Here is a 6,172-nt window from a genome sequence, read left to right on the forward strand (position 1 = left end):
GGTGCCCGGAAGCACGTGCAACGGTATTCCGTGGTATCAGCCAACAGGATGGTCCCCCAAGGGGAACCGCAGGAATAGGGAGGATTCTGGACTCGGAGGACCGGGTTTTCCTCGTCCCTCTCCTTCGCCTCTGCAGAGCCAGCTCAGGCTTTCTAGCCAATCGCAGGTCTGCAACGCCAATCACTTTGCCAAAGAAAATTTCCTTTTCACACCCATCAGGCGCACATTTGAAGGGCTGGCATAGCCACCTCTGGAGGGTGGGCTGCTGCCCAGGCTACTTCAAATGATAACTAACTGTCCCCAGGGTAAAAAGTGTAAGTCATCGCACACAGCAACATCACACTGCCTCATCCCCAGTCCAAAGTCGCTCATAGACACTATGGTGACCTCCCTGCCCAGGATTATGGGCCCTACTCTGCGTGGAGCTCGCTGACCGCCTGGACAAAGACGGGCAGAGGGCAAGTTTGCCTCATGAACCTCTCACTCTGGTCCCCAGGTCCCCCCCCCCGCCCCCACCCACACTCTCACCACCTCCCCAGCCACACGTGCTCCTCCCAGGTGGCCAGAGCCCCACTAGCCCATAGACCAGAGAAGAGGATGTGACAGGTGCAGGCATTTTCAGGTAGGACCTGGTGATAAGAAAGTCTTCCCTGACCCCCATCTCCTAGGAAAAGTGCTCAAAGAAAGCCCTGACAGTGCGAAGGAGCGCTGCCTTCCTGGGTTGCCAGGCTTGGTGATCCGGCGGAGGAATGTCAGCCCTCCGCTGGATTCAGTCAGCAGGGGACGCTTCGCTCCGGCATGGCTGCCTCCTGTGAGCTTCCTCTCCCAGCCCTGCGTCAGGTCCCGAGCGCCCTGCTTCTGTTTGCTTTCCAGCTGCTGAGGTTTCTGGTAGGAGGGTCCTGGAAACTAATGCCTTCTCCCCGGCTTGGGTGGGCCGGGCCCTGCCAGCTGCCTTCACTTGGGGCTGCAGAGAGCCTGCCAGGCTGCAGGGTGCAGGGCCTGGAACAATGGCTGGAGGCATCAGCTATTTAAATGCAGAGTTAGGCACACAATCCTTGCTAAAAATACATACAAAGGAAAACCCCAAAGTAGCTAAGCCTATTTTAATACCTTTTCTTTTCCTTGTTCCTGGCTTCTTTGTCTTCCCCTCGCGACATGGGAGCTGCATTTCCCTGGGGCGCCACCCTGGACATTGTCAGGGCTCCCACCCATGTCCTGCGGACCCACAGCCCAATCTTGATCACTGGCTGGAACAGTCAGAGGGTACAGAGGGGAGAAGAGGAAGAGCCAACAACCATTTCTCCGAGGGTGATTTGCATTAAATAGAACTATGGCACCACTTCTAAGACACGGTAGCTAAAGAGGCTCATAGGGGTGATGAGACCTCTTCCCACTGCCTTCCCCCCCACCCCCAGCCCTCTGTGGGGAGAACAGATGTTTGCCCAGCACCTGCCTGGGAAACGGCTAGCATCGTCCCCTGCTGGGAGGGAGCAAATTAGAGCGGCTCTGGGCTCCTGGGGGCATCACTGCTTACCTTTTCGGAAGGGAAGCAAGGGTGGCAGAGGCCCTTGGGGGGATCAGCTGTTAAATTACTGAAACGAGAGGAGGCCGTTAGACTGATGTGGCTGTAATGCACGGGGGCCCACAAAAGCAACCCAAACCGAAGCCTGTGCATGCTTCCAGATTCTGAAATCACACCAATAAAGACGACTAATCACAAACAGCCAATGAGGCTTTTAGCTCCAGCCAAGCATCAATTTCCTTTCTTTGCTTCTGCACTTCCTATGTGTACGTCTGTCCCCTGGCTTCTGGAGGAGCCCTCCTAACCACTTCTGGTTTGGCGCTGAAAGTCCCATTCAAGTGGACTTGTGCTGCCCTGGCCAGGTGGCTCAGCTGGTGAGAGTGTTGTCCTGATGTGCCAAGGTTGCAGGTTCGATCCCCTGTTAGGGCACATACAAGCATCAACCAATGAATGCATAAATAAGTGGAACAACAAATCGATGTCTCTCTCTCCTCTAAAGAGTCAATACATTTAAAAAATGAAGACTTATGCACCCAAGGCAATCCAACATGGTCTGCTCACTTCCCTTCACTAACGTCCTCAGCAGGCCACTGCTGAGACATGGTTTTCAGGTACAATAAACAAACAGGGGTCGGGTGGGGGGAAGGGAGCCAGGTAAATGACTAGCTGCAGGACAATTTCCTGGGTGCCCTGACCAAGAAGGGCAGGAGGTGGATGGAGCAGAAGATGAACCAGAGGTGGAAGTGTGGGTGGGCAGATATTGGGCCCCAAAAGGATGAAGGAGCATCCGTGGCTCCCCCTGCTTCTGTCTCCCCCTTCTGCTCCCTGCGCCCCCCTGTTGCACCACCAGTGCAGCTCACCACAGGGCCCTGCCTGGAGTTCACACATGCGGCCTTTCGGTAGTGCGTCCTCTAGGAGGCGGGGCCCTTGTGAGCTGACACGGAGGAGGGGGCACGTGTCCTGACTGGGACAGAGCACAGGAGAGACTGAGGTGGGTTAGAAGCCTGCAGACTAGCTGAGAGGAGGGGCCCCTGCAATGAGGGGAGGGCCCTGCCCAGGTCCGAGGGAATGGAGGGCTGTGCCACTGTGTCCCTGCCTGCCCTGGGCTGGGGGTGCCATCCTGTTGGGGAAGCATGAGCCTCAGTGACCTGGGGCCCCACCATCACGCACAGCCTTTCTCGATGGCCCTTGGGTGCTTAGGGCTCGTCTTGGGCCCAAACCAGGGCAGTGTCCTGACTCTCCCCTTCCTCCGACTCTCATGGCTCTGGCTGACCCAGTGGGGACAGGTGCTGGTGGCCTTGTGTGTACCTTGTCTCCCTGTGAACATAAGTGCTCCTCCCTCTCTTGGGCCTGGAGGGTCACTGAGCCTTGTCTTCCCCGAGTGTCCCAAAGCCCGGCTCAAGCTGGTGAGGGAACTCTATTCCAGGTCTCCGACTCCCCCCAGCACTGAGCTTCTGAGGACAGACCCCGTCCCTGAGGCGGGGGCGGGGGGGGGGGGTCCTGTCTTGTGATTTGGGAAGGGAGCAAATGCCAGTTGTACTCTGGGTGGCACACACAGGGGCCTGTAGTGTCGGGGAACTAACTAGGTCAGAAGTTGGGGGACTCTCCCTCATAGGATGATCTGTTCCAGCAGGGAATGTCCCTCCCTGAGGATCACTCCCTGAGGGGCAGTGGCAGCTTCAAGGTTCATTAAGGAAGCCCGTGACAGGCACAGAGAGGCGATGAAGAATAGTGATGAGGAATGTGGGCGAGCTCAGCCATATGCCTCGCTGGGGCTGTGGAGAAAACTGAAGGCCTCCGGTCGGCTCCTCAAGGTAATTAGAACTGCCGTGGGGGAGGGGAGGTGCTGTGCCCTGTCTGTCTCCCCTCTGACCTTGGGCCACTGACCACTGCGGAGGAAGAAAGAGGGGGCAGTGGGGGCAAAGGAAGTGGGGTCGGCTCTCCCTCAGAGGCCAGATTCTTGGGTGAGCTGCTTTGGTGGGTGGAGGAGGTAGGGAGGACAGCTAGCCTAACACGTTTTCCTGGCTGATGGCTGACTGCAGGGGCGTGAGTGCAGGCCCTCAGCAGAAGGGGTGAGGCCACAAGAGGGGGCACACAGCAGCCGGTGGCAGAGCTGGGACATGGATGGGGCTCCTGACCTGAGGGGCTGAGGGAGCTCTTTCTCTCCTGTGAGATATTCCTGTCCCGGATGGGAGTCCTCAGTGGCACTTAATCTTCTGTCAATCAACAGGCAGCAGCCCTCGGACTGGAGGAGCCTCAGGTGGGCAAGGGGAGATGGAGGAAAGACCAAGGAGCTTCTGGAAAGAAGGTCCGGGCTATGTCCCGGCCCCCAGAGCCTCTGGCTGTCTTTCTGCGGTGGCCAGAGGAAGGCACACCGGGACCTGTCGCAGCCTAGCGGAGGGTCTCGCAGTGGAGGTCTCTGGGCAGGGCTCTCTGGGTCTCACTTCATAGATGAGGAAACGGAGTCTCAGAGAGGTCGAGTGCCTTGCCCCAGGTCACACAGCTGGTAATCAGTGAGGTCAGAGTTCATTACCCCTGATCAGGAGTAAGAAGCACTCCCCGTGAATCCTATAAAGACATGTCTTTCCGCCCCACTGCATCTCGCCTGGAGAGGTTGATTCAAAGTTGGGGTCAAAACTGTGGGTAGAACAAAGAAATGAAGCGCAAGCGGAAAATGCCGCCTGGGGTGCCTTCTGCCCAGAGCATGGAGCCCCTGTCCCCGGATGAGCCCATCCCAGGTCACAGGGGTTCGAGGTGGGGGGCAGCATAGAGAGGGCTGTGGCGAAGGCAGCGGGTGGTTCCCACCTGAGGCCTTGAGGGTCTCCCCACAGGCTTCCCGGGCTCCAGCCCTCACCGTCTGGCCAGGGTGGGCAGGGCAGCACCAGAGGAGGGCCCGGGCCTTCTGGCCTAAATGGGAGGAAAGAGGACCCCACTACCCCAGCATCCACCAACTTCTGCTCCCTCCTCAGCCAAGGCTGGTGAGCTTGTGTGTTCCATCAGCTCTTCGGACTTAATGAAAAAGTCACAAAGTTCAGGGAATTTACCAGCAGCAAATACCCAGTGGTATCTGCTAACGGGTGGCCCCTGCCCAATACCAAATGGCCCAGGGAAGGACAAGGCTTGGGCGACCAGCGCTCACCATGGTGGGCAGCCGAGCCTTTCCTTGCCTCAGGGTGGCCTGGGGCTGGTGGACTGAAATGTGGGCCCCACTTCACTTGGAGTCCTGGAGGCCAAGCTCCACCTCCTCCATCCTGTGGAGATGGCTCACTGAGTTCAGTAATGCGGCAGGGGGCATGTTGGGGGCAGGCGGTGGAGTAGGGAGTGTGCAGAGGCCCTGAGGGAAGAAGGGGCCCAGCTTTAGCATCCCCAGGCTGGATGGGGCAGAGCCCTGGCTCCCTGCTGGGGAGGACAGAGGAGTAGGAGAAAATGGGGCCCGTTGCAGCCTGTTTTGGCACCCATCAGGTGAGCCCTGAGCCAGCTCCCCAGGATCACATGCCTGCCCTTGGCCTTGTATCCATTTTTACCAGGGCACATTTGTCTCCTGGGTCAGCCAGATTTCTCTTTAGGGAGGATGTTAAAAGGAAGGGCCCTTCAGGATGTCCCAGGCTTGTACTGACTAATGACAAAATTCACAGCGTTGGGAGTAGGTACACTTGGGAATGAGGGGACTCCTCAGGGCTTGGTCTGGGCAAGCCCACCCATGGGGCCTCTTGGGGCGCTGCGTTACAGACGGGCCGTGTGCCCTCTCCAAGATCCAGGCACAGGGAGGGCCAGCACCTGCCCGGAGGCCACCCAGCCACCCAGCTGCGTCCTCTGCCTGGTGGCATGTGGAAGTTGGGATCTGGGACAGGGACTACTCGACTGTCCCCCCCAAGACACACACACACACACACTCACACATGCCCCAGCCTTTCCCTACCAGCAGGCTTTGGCTGCCGTGCACAGGGTCGGTGTGGCAGGTGCGTCGAAGACCCGCGGTACCCCAGCCACGGGCTGATTCGGTGCTTGGCGGGGTGTCAGCAGCCAGGAGCAGAAGGCGGAGGGGACGGAGCCCGGACGCCCTCTGGTGGCCGCCGTGCGCAGAAGCCGGTAGCCTGGCGTCCCCGGGCTCTCAGCCAAGCGGGGGCGGCAAGGGACCGGAGACCCCTCCTTGCGGGGGCGACAAGATCTCGCGGCTGCAGGCTTTTTTTTTTCCTACAAAAAGGAAGCATATTGATGGTGAAGCCGGACTTCTATAAAATCAATAAGATCGATAGGGACACCGGATCAGTAAAACGAGCGAGAAGAGCTCTCCCGCCCCAGGCCAGCGGCGGAAGCGGTGGGGTGCAGGGCAGGAGGAAGTTGGGGTTATTGTCGTTGCGGCCCTGGTTCCAGTACCCGGCCGGCTGCCCGCCGAGGGCGCGGCCGCGGAGGAGCCCCACCCGAGGGCGGGCAGAGGGGGCAGCGGGCGGGCACCGCCCGGAGGCTCCACCCCCTGCGAGGCCGCTGGGGCGCCCGCCCCTCTTTGTCCGCAGGCGACGCCCCGCCCGAGGCCTGCTGCGGCTTTGCGGGGCGCACTGGGAGCCAATCCATCGCGGCTGAGACGGCAGGCGGGCGTCCTCGTCCGTCTCCCCGGCGGAGAAACACCTCACCAGGAGGGGAGGGGACTGG

General features: G+C 59.5%; 1 long non-coding RNA gene across 1 annotated transcript; it reads right to left on the reverse strand.

Moving 5' to 3' along the window:
- Positions 1-489: 489 nt before the first annotated feature.
- Positions 490-5,911, reverse strand: LOC123478262 (uncharacterized). Its single transcript, XR_006653427.3, has 3 exons — positions 5,442-5,911; positions 3,661-4,856; positions 490-1,940 (listed from the first exon to the last, which is right to left on the reverse strand). It is a non-coding gene; the product is annotated as an uncharacterized lncRNA (long non-coding RNA).
- Between the last annotated feature and the right edge of the window lie 261 nt (positions 5,912-6,172).

Source organism: Desmodus rotundus, chromosome 10, assembly GCF_022682495.2.
Source record: "Desmodus rotundus isolate HL8 chromosome 10, HLdesRot8A.1, whole genome shotgun sequence".
In the NCBI taxonomy this organism is placed as follows: domain Eukaryota; kingdom Metazoa; phylum Chordata; class Mammalia; order Chiroptera; family Phyllostomidae; genus Desmodus; species Desmodus rotundus.